The 13,069-nt window shown below is 42.4% G+C and overlaps 1 long non-coding RNA gene across 1 annotated transcript in view; it reads left to right on the top strand.

Annotated features, from left to right (window-relative positions):
- Nucleotides 1-13,069, top strand: part of LOC144339542 (uncharacterized) — a 32,532-nt gene that overhangs the window by 2,795 nt on the left and 16,668 nt on the right. The window contains exon 2 of the long non-coding RNA XR_013414581.1: nt 8,681-8,811. This is a non-coding gene — a long non-coding RNA (uncharacterized LOC144339542). The remainder of the gene's footprint in view (nt 1-8,680; nt 8,812-13,069) is intronic.

Genomic DNA, 13,069 nt, shown 5'->3' with positions numbered 1-13,069 from the left:
GTGGGAACTCTGCTCAATTTTTCTGTAAATTTAAAACTTCTAAAAAGTAAAGTCTTATTCTTTTAACTGACAGAGAAAGCACCACTTTGACATTACTTAACTATAGCAGTGCCACCATCCACTTGCCTACCAGAATGTTTTAGAGATAGCACGATCATGCACTTGATTTGCCCAGGATGATCCAGTTTATGTCTGTTGTCCAGGTGTAATTATTAACCCACCCTCCCTTTGTTCTCACAAGTCTTCCATTCCCAATGACAGATTGCATGGTCACTGTACATAGAAGGGAAAAAAGAAGTAAAAATTTTTTTTTTTTTTTTTTTTTGAGATAGAGTCTCGCTCTGTCGCCGGGGCTGGAGTGCAGTGGCCGGATCTCGGCTCACTGCAAGCTCCGCCTCCCGGGTTCACGCCATTCTCCTGCCTCAGCCTCCAGAGTAGCTGGGACTACAGGCGCCGCCACCACGCCCGGCTAGTTTTTTGTATTTTTTAGTAGAGAAGGGGTTTCACCGTGGTAGCCAGGATGGTCTCGAACTCCTGACCTCGTGATCCGCCCGCCTTGGCCTCCCAAAGTGCTGGAATTACAGGCTTGAGCCACCGCGCCTGGCCGAGAAGTAAAATATTTTTAACGTACATACGCCTTTGACTGTGCCCTTTTTTTTAAGAGTTTCATTTAAGCCTTACAATGTTCCTATGGGGACAACTTTTTCTTCTTCAATTTCCAAATGGGAAAACTGAAGCTCAGAAAGGATAGTTATTTACCTGAGAGCATACAATTCAGCACTGGCAGAACCACCAGTTAAACCTTGATCTCTATGACTCCAAAGCTCATGCTCTTTTTACTGTAGTATTTCAATTCTGGAAAAAAAGCCAGGTGATCTTTGGACATCTTTCCAGATGCTGTAATTTTTGAAAGAATTCTATAGCAGCTACACTAAGAAGCTCATATACACGGTGTGAGGTAGTAGATAGTAGAGATTATATATAAAGAGTTTTGTTTATAAAACCCTGAGCACTTTGGGAGGCTGAGGCGGGCAGATCACAAGGTCAGGAGATCGAGACCATCCTGGCTAACACAGTAAAACCCCGTCTCTGCTAAAAATACCAAAAAAAAATTAGCCTGGCGTGGTGGCGGGTGCCTGTAGTGCCAGTTACTGGGGAGGCTGAGGCAGGAGAATGACGTGAACCTGGGAGACGGAGTTTGCAGTGAGCCGAGATCGCACCACTGCACTCCAGCCTGGGTGACAGAGCGAGACTCTGTCTCAAAAAAAAAAAAAAAAAATTCACTCTGAGAAATTTTTCTTCAGTAAATTTTGATGATGTCACAATTAATGTCTGTTCTATCCCTGGACAATCTGATAATAATGATGTCTGTAATCCATTATCTCCTATAACTACAGTGATAGGTAGCTCTCAGATTTGCTGGCTGATCTCAGCATATCAGAGAAAAGCCATTAATTTGTGCCACTACATCTGTGCAGGGAGGAGGGAGTCTTTGGGGAAGGAGCAAATCCCGCAGGCTGTGGCAGCAGCTCACATTTCCGGCTGACTGGAAACACCAACCAACTTTTTTTTTTTTTTTTTTTTGAGATGGAGTCGTGCTCTGTCACCCAGGCTGGAGTGCAGTGGCGCAATCTTGGCTCACTGCAAACTCCACCTCTCGGGTTAACACCAACCAGCCTTTTACTTTTCCTCCCACAACACATTTGGACTCATTTCAAAGACTGCAATATCCTGGCCAGATCTTCCATACACATTCTTCTCTTTCACTCCCAAATTCTCACAGTGCATCCGCCATCCCTGCCATTTGTCATCGTTCCAAAAAAGTGAGGCCTGGCCTACCTTGGGATGGGATAATTTCAGTTGTGGCAGAAGAAGAGTAGTAGCAGCTCGAGTAGAAGTTGTTTCATAAAGGATCTCTTCAAAAGATGATCAAACTTTTCTGTCTCAATAGAACTTTAAAAAGTAGGTAATGGGCCAGGCGCAGTGGCTCATGCCTGTAATCCCAGCACTTTGGGACGCCCAGGTGGGTGTATGGCTTGTCCTCAGGAGTTCAAGACCAGCCTGGGCAACATAGTGAAACCCTGTCTCTACAAAAAAATACAAAAATTAGCTGGCGTGGTGGCTCATGCCTGTAGTCCCAGCTACTTGGGGTACTGAGTGGGGAGGTTCGCTTGAGCCTAGAAGGCAGAAGTTGCAGTGAGCTGAGATCATGCCACTGCACTCCAGCCTGGGCAACACAGTAAGACCCCATCTCAAGAAAAAAGGTAAGTAATGAACTTTATTCTTTGTGTGGTACTTTATAAGCATTGTCTCTATCATCAGACACACCTGGATTGAGCCTGCGCTTCACGACTGAGTTCTGCCAATAATACCTGTGTTCTATAGTTCTTTGTTCCTCTCTGTTCCTGTTTCCTTATGTGGAAAATGGAGGCAATAAAAGTAGCTATCTCATAGGGTTGTGGTGGGCTTGAATGACATAAGGCATGTAAAAGACAACCTGACAATGTAAGTTCTGTGAGGACAGGAGAGATTGATTTCAGCCTAAATGTGTAGTACAGCAGCTCATTAAAGTATGATCTGGAGGCTCCTGGAGACCCACAGGATGCTGAAAGGGGTTCCGTCAGGTCAAAACTATTTTGGTAAAAATACCAAGATGTTATTTGCCTTTTTCACTCTTTCTCATGAGCATAGAGTTTTCCAAAAACTACTTGCAACAGATACATGCAGAAGCAGATAAGGGAATGCAGGGGCTTTCTATTAAAGTAAATCTTAAAGAGATTTGCCAGATTATAAAACTGTGTCATAGTTCTATTTTCTTTTGTTTTGGAAAATATATTTCTGTTACATGAAAATGTGTTGTTTATATTAACATGTAATGGGTTTATATTATCATTGAATGAATTGATGAATACTTTTTTAAAATAGCCCATTTTGGCTTGGCGTGGTGGTTCATGCCTCTAATCCCAGCACTTTGGGAGGCTGAGGCGGGTGGATCACTTGAGGTCAGGAGTTCAAGACCACCCTGGTCAACATGGTGAAACCCCCTCTCTACCAAAAATACAAAAATTAGCCGGGCATGGTGGCGCACACCTGTGGTCCCAGCTACTCAGGAGCCTGAGGTAGGAGAATCACTTGAACCTGGGAGGTGAAAGTTGCAGCAAGCCGAGATCACACCACTGCACTCCAGCCTGGGCAACAGAGTGAGACTTGGTCTCAAAAAAAAAAAAAAAAGTTGTTTTCAATTTCGAATGCAATACATACCAGTGGCTGTAACCCACATAATCATGCTGGAGCCCAGCATGCTGGCAAGTGCCTGTGATCCCAGCTACTCAGGAGGCTGAGGTGAGAGGATCAGTTGATCCCAAGAGCTTAAGGTGGTAATGAGCTCTAATCATGCCACTGCACTCCAGCCTGAGCCACAGAGCAAGACCCTGTCGCTTAAATCAATCAGTCAATCAATCAAAACTCACTGGGACCTTAAATAGTGTCTAAGAATATAAAGGGGTCTCAAGACCAAGAAACGTAAGTGCCACTAATCAAGCACAAGCCTGACACATAGTAAGCATTATTAGTAAACCATATAGTAAACATGATTTAATGACAAGCATACAGCCTGGCTTAGGATAACTGCTCAATAAATGATGTTGCTATTGCTGCGGGTGTGGTGATGTGCGGATGGTAGTAATGAAAATCATGGTAGGGGCCTGGCGCGGTGGCTCACACCTGTAATCCCAGCACTTTGGGAGGCCAAGGCGGGCAGATCATGAGGTCAGGAGATCGAGACCATCCTGGCTAACACGGTGAAACCCTGTCTCTACTAAAAATACAAAAAATTAGCCGGGCGTGGTGGCAGGCACCTGTAGTCCCAGCTACTCGGGAGGCTGAGGCAGGAGAATGGCGTGAACCTGGGAGGTGGAGCTTGCAGTGAGCCGAGATCGTGCCACTGCTCCAGTCTGGGCAACAGAGTGAGACTCTGTCTCAAAAAAAAAAAAAAAAAGAAAAGAAAAGAAAAGAAAAAGAAAATCATGGTAGGAAGTATGATGATAGCCTCCTACATGACTGAAGTAAATAACGGTGATTTTCAGATGCAAATCTTACCTTGCTTTAGGCTGCAGATATGAATTAGACTTTAATGTAACAAAATTATGTTCAGTGTTTCGACTCTCTTCCTCTTGGCTTACTCTTTTTCTAATGGAGATGCTCATTCTCTTCTTACCTAAAGCGTTGTAGATTGAGTTTGGATCTGAAAAATTCAAAAATGTTATGTGTGGTTTCAGACTGAAGGACTTGGAAGTCAGAAACTTTGGGTTTTACAAATTAAGGAACCAGGACATATACTAAGTATTTGCTGTGAAAATTGGATGTGAGAACATTCCTCTAAAACTTCTCATTGGATGGGGTGGTAGACGTTCCCATCTCCCCAACCTTTCTCTCAATTTCTCCATCTTCCTGTATATCTAGTCTAGCTACTGGAGGAACATAGATCATTTTATTTCGATATGCTGGTAAATTGGCTGTCCAGAAAGAAAAAAATCTTCGGTTTGTGGTATTTGCTGATTTCCATGGAGTAAATGCTGCTACCATAGCCAGTTTCAATTACTGATGTAATATTACTGAACTCCAAGTTGGGACAAGAAGAAGATACTGCAATTGGCTCTCACAAGCTGGTTTAAGCTGTTTCCCAGCACATCTGTTTCTGGCCCTCTATTTTGGTAGCACCAAGTTGAAATATCTGACTTGCTCTCCTACATCTTTAATAGCTGGCCCATCCTCTCCTCAATTTTTTGTCTAATACTCCCACCTTGTCAATATCCCCAGGTCCCAGGATTATTTCCTGCTACTTCTGCCTTTATGTTTTAGCTAACGGTGTCACCTCTGAGTCCTAATATGCTCTACGACATCCTTCTGCCTACTCATTTGCTATCCAATCTTTGTGGAAAAACTAAAGTACTTCTTCCTCCCTAATCTTCTCTGAACACACGAAGCTATCTCTCATGTGTTTCCTGTAAAATGATAGGACATATTGAGGAATAATATTTAATCTCAGAAATGGTAACATTATTATTACCCAAAATGTGTTAGTATGGTGTTGTCGGTGTTATTGAAAGAGCTTAGGACTACATAGAGAGCACTGCATCCCTAACCCTGCCATTAATATACTAAGTTGTCATTAAAAAATCACCTAAGGCTGGGTGCGGTGGCTCACACCTATAATTCCAGCACTTTGGGGAGGCTGAAATGAGCTTATCTTTTAAGACTTGGAATTCAAGATGAGCCTGGGCAACATGACAAAACCTTGTTTATCTCTACAAAAATTAGCCGGGTGTGGTGGTATGCACCTGTACTCCCAGCTACTCGGGAAGCTAAAGTAGGAGGATCACTTGAGCCCAGGAGGTCAAGGCTGCAGTGAGCCGTGATGGTGGCACTGCACTCCAGCCTGGGCAACAGAGCAAGACTCTGTCTCAAAAAAAAAAAGGGGGGGTGGGGAGAGAGAGAGAGAGGAAGAGAGGGAGGAAGGGAAGGAGGGAGGGAGGGAAGAAGGAAGGGAAGGAAGGAGGGAAGGAAGGAAGGAAGGAAGGAAGGAAGGAAGGAAGGAAGGAAGGAAGGAAGGAAGGCAGGCAAGAAGGAAGGAAAGGAAGGACAGACCTAGACATTCTGAGCCTTGGTTTACTCATTTGTAAAATGAAGGTAATAGAATACATGATTTCAAAGAATATTGTCCATTTCAATTTATTAGATTCCATTATTCTCTTAAAAAAGTAATTTTTCTAAACAAAAATCTCAGGACCTACTCCTATTCTTAAAATTCAATGTCATTTTTATTTTGAAATAAGTCAGCTTCACCATGTTTTAGCTTATTATTACCCTTTCCTAATATTTCATATTTAAAGTAACCCTGTTCCCCATCAGCTTTCATCTCAGTTTCTCTATAAGATCAACTTCATACCTTTCTGACAGATATAACAACATGTAAGTGCTTTTGATGAGTTGGTTCAAATGCAAATTAAAACAATACTTTTTAACTAACTTTTAAAAAATGATCATGTCAAAGAATTAAAAGTGCACAAAAAGCTACCTAGGCAGAAAACTCCTCAGAAGGAAAGTTTGAGATTCTTGAATATTTTTAAGTTCCTTCTGATGAAGTGTTTTCTGTATGGCCGTATCTTCAGGGTCTAAAATAAGCCATTAGAGAAAAACTGATTTGAGGCCGGGCTCGGTGGCTCACACCTGTAATCCCAGCACTTTGGGAGGCTGAGGTGGGCGGATCACCTGAGGTCAGGAGTTCAGGACCAGCCTGGCCAACATGGTGAAACTCTGTCTCAACTAAAAATACAAAAATTATCTGAGTGTCATGGAGCACACCTGTAATCCCAGCTATTCGGGAGGCTGAGGCAGGATAATCACTTGAACCCAGGAGGAAGAGGTTGCAGTGAGCTGAGATTGCACCACTGCACTCCAGCCTGGGTGACAGGGCAAGACTCCATCTCAAAAAAAAAAAAAGAAAAGAAAAGAAAAAGAAAAAAACTGATTTGAGAAAAAAATTTGTTCACATGCAGCTTCATGGGAACTAGAAAATATATGGTGAGATTAAGTTTTTATATTTACTGAGAAACCAAACTATATTCTCTCTCTCTTTTTTTTTTTTTTTTTTTTTTTGAGACAGAGTCTTGCTCTGTCGCCCAGGCTGGAGTGCAGTGGCTGGATCTCAGCTCACTGCAAGCTCCGCCTCCCAGGTTCACACCATTCTCCTGCCTCAGCCTCCCGAGTAGCTGGGACTACAGGTGCCCGCCACCTTGCCCGGCTAGTTTTTTGTATTTTTTAGTAGAGACAGGGTTTCACCGTGTTAGCCAGGATGGTCTTGATCTCCTGACCTCGTGATCCACCCGTCTCAGCCTCCCAAAGTGCTGGGATTACAGGCTTAAGCCACCGCGCCCGGCCCCAAACTATATTCTTATACAAAATGCAACTAACTCATAATTCGTTCCACAGTCCTTTCCTTTATATCTTTCTGGAGATTCCAAAATTTTTTTTTTCTTTTGTTGCAGAGATGAGGTCTTGTTATGTTGGCTAGGCTGGTCTTGAACTCGACTCAAGCAATCTGCCTGCTTCAGTCTCCCAAACTGTTGGAATTACAAGTGTGAGTCACTGTACCCAGCCCCAAAGTTTTCTTTTTTATCCCTAACTTAAGTTGAGTTCCAATCTTTTCAGAATCTTACGCATCTTTTCTCTTTGCCCACGTTAACTCAGTGTGTGATGAGGTAATTGCAAGGCAAGGAGCTGTGTGTAATCCCTTTTGCACGGTTTGACTTGGCATTCTAAAATTTACAATTTCACCAATGGGGACAAGCAGAATGGCTCAAACTGATATGAGGTGAAATTTTTCAGCTGTTTTCTCAGCATGGTAGGTAGTAAAATCAAGGAACTGCAGATTGTAAGTGAATATAGAGGTCATCTATTTTCTTGCAACTTACAGTGTAGTTGAGGACCAGCAGCATCAGCAGCATCAGCTTGTTTGAAATGAGCTCAGGCCTCATCTCAAACATGCTGAATCAGACACTGTATTTTAACAAGATCTCCCAAGTGATTTGCTTACCTGCAATACACCATCTCCAACTAAGTGGTAATGCAGCCTATGCTTGAGTGTGTTCAATCACAGCAATGCCCTACTTCACAATGCAACTCATTCCAATTCCTTCTTCCTCCAAAATATCCTAACTACGACTTAAGATTCATTTGGAAACATTGCCTTAATAATTTCTCTTGCTCAAATGAATCATTCAATGTCCAAATTTATTAGTCCCAAATTTGTACCCAAGTGCAGTCTGAACCTGTCCATCCTTATTTTTCGATCTTGTTTCTGTGGTGCCTATATGCCAACAAAATTGCTCTACCTGTGTTTCATAACAAACCTACCAGTCACTTCTGCCAGTAACCTGGTCCACAACATTCTTCCTCTCTGGAGCTCTCTTTCGTTCTCTCTCTGCTTGTATAGATTCTCTCCACCCATAAAACCCTCACTTCTTGTGATTTTTCCAGTCACTGTAACAGGCTTTCCCTGTTTTCATTGGTTTTATTATTATGTAGGCATGGTAAGGCCAACATATCAAGAGATGATTGCCATTTGAAAAGGTTGTTTGTAAGTTGTAATTCCCAAGACAGGGAGGCATGCTATGCTATGGGACTATGTATGGACAAGCACCAGAGTCAGTTAGGAGGCAGAGGGAGAGGGGAACCCAAGGCAAGAGCCTTTAATGTGGTTTTCGTGGGGAGAAATGAGGAAGGAGTAAGCAGGCTCAGGATTGGCTAACATGAATGATTTTAGCTGGCTCTGGGCCATAGAGGCTGTGCCTAGTTGTCTAATACCTGGCCCTGGGATAATAAGGGCATGTGGAGAGCGGCCTGGAGTATGAGACTCCAATAAGAGAGGTAGCTGGAAGTATGAGCTCTGGATTGGTTGGTTTGCATTTGAAAGCCATGCTCAGGCCAACTTAATGACTATCTCCAGTATTTACTCTCTCTAGGAATTGGCTAGCCCTGGGAGGGGAGTCCTTCTGGGGTTAGCAAGGCTTCCAGATATCAAAGCATCAGAACTTGGAAAATAAAAGACGTGGTTAATGAATCTCAGGAGTGCTTTTGTCGTAGTCTGTAGAAGGAACATTTGTCTTTGTACTTTCCATAGGAGGCAAGAAGAGGAAAATGTGACAATTCAATCATCCTGCAGATGGACTTCCAGCTTTCACTCTCAGCGATAACGTTGCACAAGGGCATCTTGGGCACAAAGGAAGATTAATGGGAGAAGCCAAAGCAACGGTAAGAAAGTTCTTTTTCAAGCATTTTTCCGCCAACACACACTCAAATCTCTCTTGTTCTACAGTAGAGCTAGAGATGCTCTCTAGATATTGTACCCAGGCTTTAATTTATCCACCAAAATGTTCACTGATGACAAAACTACTGGTCTTCTGCTGGACAGTCACATAGATGGCTCTGATTTCAGCAAACAGGGCATCTCCTCCAGGGTTTCAACTGCCAAATTCCTGATTTCTCAGGGAGAAAAGGTGAAGTGTCTTAGCAGCCTGATGCATGTCTTTGAAAAAGCATGACAAGCATTCCTGGTTTGTGGTGGAGCATGGGTATGTGTGCACACATACATAGGTACAGACACACATACATAGGTACAGACACACATACACACACACACACACACAGAGAGAGAGAGAGAGTCATGCACACACATGCATACACACAGAACAGCAGACAACAGACACTCTGACTTATATCCCAGTCAGGACATGCCTGAACCAAATGGAACTGTTTCTTCTTTTCCTTTCAGTCCAACTAAAGCCCCACATTACTACACAAGGTACCCAGCTGATGGCAATGTGATTAATGCAGGCCAACTGCTGCAGAACTGCAATCAGAAAAATCCATTTTGTCTCCACATTTAAGTTCTGGGAGCACTCTTGGAGAGAACACTCATGAGATCTTTGTAACCAGCTGGATGTAGGACATTGTAATATTAGGGAATGTGGTAAAGATTTCCTTAGGTACTTGTTCACCTAAGGATGATAGACAAAATCTTAGACAACTGAAAAAGGACAAAGGTGTGAATTATTCAAAATAGCAAATAATCTAGAACCAATTCTTATAATGCAAAATTACTATTCAAAAGTGACTTCTTGTTTCTGTGATCCTTAACCGCCCATTCACATACACTAATGAGCTAGGAAGGTAGCTGAAAGCTCTGTGTTTCTGGAAGGGCTTGCTCAATGTAGGTGATAGAGCAGGGCATCAGTCATTTCTCTGAGAGATTCCCAGGTGTCACTATCCAGAAGTCTTTTCTCTTGGCTTGGCAGATTCTCAAGTGTCCCCCATGGGGAGGAGAGTGGTAGGTATAGACCTAGTTGATACCGTTCTGGGATCCAAGTGGGAAGGAGGAGCTGAAGAGTTGCACCATTCAGTATGTACTAGTTTTGCTGTTCACTGTTTTTGAGGATTTCCTTTTCCCACTCCAATCAACCATCATCTGGTCCCCGACTCCAGCTCTTTTTTGTTTTTTTGAGACGGAGTCTTTCTCTGTTGCCAGGGGAGTGCAGTGGCGCGATCTTGCTCACTGCAACCTCCGCCTACCAAGTTCAAGTGATTCTCCTGCCTCAGCCTCCCAAGTACCTGGGACTACAGGCACACGCCACCACACCTAGCTAATTTTTGTATTTTTAGTAGAGACAGGCTTTCACCATGTTGGCCAAGATGGTCTTGATCTCTTGACCTCGTGATCTACTTGCCTTGGCCTCCCAAAGTGCTGGGTTTATAGGCACGAGCCACCACACCCGGCCCACTCCAGCTCTTTTAACAATGAGCCAGGTAGGCTGCCTGACTGCATGGGCTAGGGGAGGGCATCCAAAAGTTTTAACTATTTCTTGAGCAGAATTTCAGTCAATCCCATTTCCAGTCATACCTGCACACATGCCTCCAGATGTATCTAGTGTCCTTGTCTGTGGGAGTTTGGTGGTTAAGAATCAGCTTACTTCTTAGTTTTCCCCCATTACAAGCACTAATATTTGCATTTTTTCTGATCGATTAAGGTAATTACCACTGATGCACCTGCTTACCCAATTGTTAAGTTTTGTTCCCTCCCTTGAATACTGTCATTACTTCTCTAGGCTCTTAGGCTTTTATACCCTCTTTGGAAGGGGTGGGAGAAGAACCTGTTAAAGAAGGATGAGTTAGTCACACTTCTCCAACTATGACATATGAACAGTATTGGCCTAGGGCAGGGCCACCTCTTGTTTATTTGTTTATATGTCTATTTACCATCTTTTATCTTTTTTCCACTCCCAACCCTTTTCTTCTCCAAAGACAATGTTTAATGTGCATGGTTTTGTTTGAGTTCTTAAAAATGTGTATTTTTTGTTTCGTGTATGTAAATGTAAACATACACATGGTATTGTGTTAAAATTCTTTTATTATTATTATTATACTTTAAGTTCTAAGGTACATGTGCACGACGTGCAGGTTTGTTACATATATATACATGTGCCATGTTGGTGTGCTGCACCCATCAGCTCATCAGCACCCATCAACTCGTCATTTACATCAGGTATAACTCCAAATACCATCCCTCCCCACTCCCCCCTCCCCATAATAGGCCCCAGTGTGTGATGTTCCCTTTCCCGTGTCCAAGTGATCTCATTGTTCAGTTCCCACCTATGAGTGAGAACATGCAGTGTTTGGTTTTCTGTTCTTGTGATAGTTTGCTGAGAATGATAGTTTCCAGCTGCATCCATGTCCCTACAAAGGACACAAACTCATCCTTTTTTATGGCTGTATAGTATTCCATGGTATATATGTGCCACATTTTCTTAATCCAGTCTGTCACTGATGGACATTTGGGTTGATTCCAAGTCTTTGCTATTGTGAATAGTGCTGCAATAAACACACGTGTGCATGTGTCTTTATAGCAACATGATTTATAATTCTTTGGGTATATACCCAGTAATGGGATGGCTGGATTATATGGTATTTCTAGTTGTAGATCCTTGAGGAATCGCCATACTATTTTCCACAATGGTTGAACTAGTTTACATTCCCACCAACAGTGTAAAAGTGTTCCTATTTCTCCACATCCTCTCCAGCATCTGTTGTTTCCTGACTTTTCAATGATTGCCATTCTAACTGGTGTGAGATGGTATCTCATTGTGGTTTTGATTTGCATTTCTCTGATGGCCAGTGATGACGAGCACTTTTTCATGTGTCTGTTGGCTGTATGAATGTCTTCTTTTGAGAAATGTCTGTTCATATCCTTTGCCCACTTTTTGATGGGGTTGTTTGTTCTTTTCTGGTAAATTTGTTTGAGTTCTTTGTAGGTTCTGGATATTAGCCCTTTGTCAGATGAGTAGATTGCAAAAATTTTCTCCCATTGTGTAGGTTGCCTGTTCACTCTGAGGGTAGTTTCTTTTGCTGTGCAGAAGCTCTTTAGTTTAATTAGATCCCATTTGTCAATTTTGGCTTTTGTTGCCGTTGCTTTTGGTGTTTTGGACATGAAGTCCTTGCCCATGCCTATGTCCTGAATGGTATTACCTAGGTTTTTTCCAGGGTTTTTATGGTTTTAGGTCTAACATTTAAGTCTCTAATCTATCTTGAATTAATTTTCGTATAAAGAGTAAGGAAAGGATCCAGTTTCAGCTTTCTACTTATGGCTAGCCAATTTTCCCAGCACCATTTATTAAATAGGGAATCCTTTCCCATTTCTTGTTTTTCTCAGGTTTGTCAAAGATCAGATGGCTGTAGATGTGTGGTATTATTTCTGAGGGCTCTGTTCTGTTCCATTGGTCTATATCTCTGTTTTGGTACCAGTACCATGCAGTTTTGGTTACTGTAGCCTTGTAGTATAGTTTGAAGTCAGGTAGCGTGATGCCTCCAGCTTTGTTCTTTTGACTTAGGATTGCCTTGGCAATGCGGGCTCTTTTTTGGTTCCATATGATCTTAAAAGCAGTTTTTTCCAATTCTGTGAAGAAAGTCATTGGTAGCTTGATGGGGATGGCATTGAATCTATAAATTACCTTGGGCAGTATGGCCATTTTCACAATATTGATTCTTCCTATCCATGAGCATGGTATGTTCTTCCATTTGTTTGTGTCCTCTTTTATTTCACTGAGCAGTGGTTTGCAGTTCTCCTTGAAGAGGCCCTTTACATCCCTTGTAAGTTGGATTCCTAGGTATTTGATTCTCTTTGAAGCAATTGTGAATGGAAGTTCATTCCTGATTTGGCTCTCTGTTTGTCTGTTACTGGTGTATAAGAATGCTTGTGATTTTTACACATTAATTTTGTATCCTGAGACTTTGCTGAAGTTGCTTATCAGCTTAAGGAGATTTTGGCCTGAGATGATGGGGTTTTCTAAATATACAATCATGTCATCTGCAAACAGGGACAATATGACTTCTTCTTTTCCTAACTGAATACCCTTTATTTCTTTCTCTTGCCTGATTGCCCTAGCCAGAACTTCCAACACTATGTTGAATAGGAGTGGTGAGAGAGGGCATCTCTGTCTTGTGCCAGTTTTCAAAGGGA

This window comes from Macaca mulatta, chromosome 2, assembly GCF_049350105.2.
Source record: "Macaca mulatta isolate MMU2019108-1 chromosome 2, T2T-MMU8v2.0, whole genome shotgun sequence".
Classification (NCBI taxonomy): Eukaryota; Metazoa; Chordata; class Mammalia; order Primates; family Cercopithecidae; genus Macaca; species Macaca mulatta.
The sequence above is the reverse complement of the archived record's forward strand: the minus strand, read 5'-3'. Positions and strand labels throughout refer to the sequence as shown.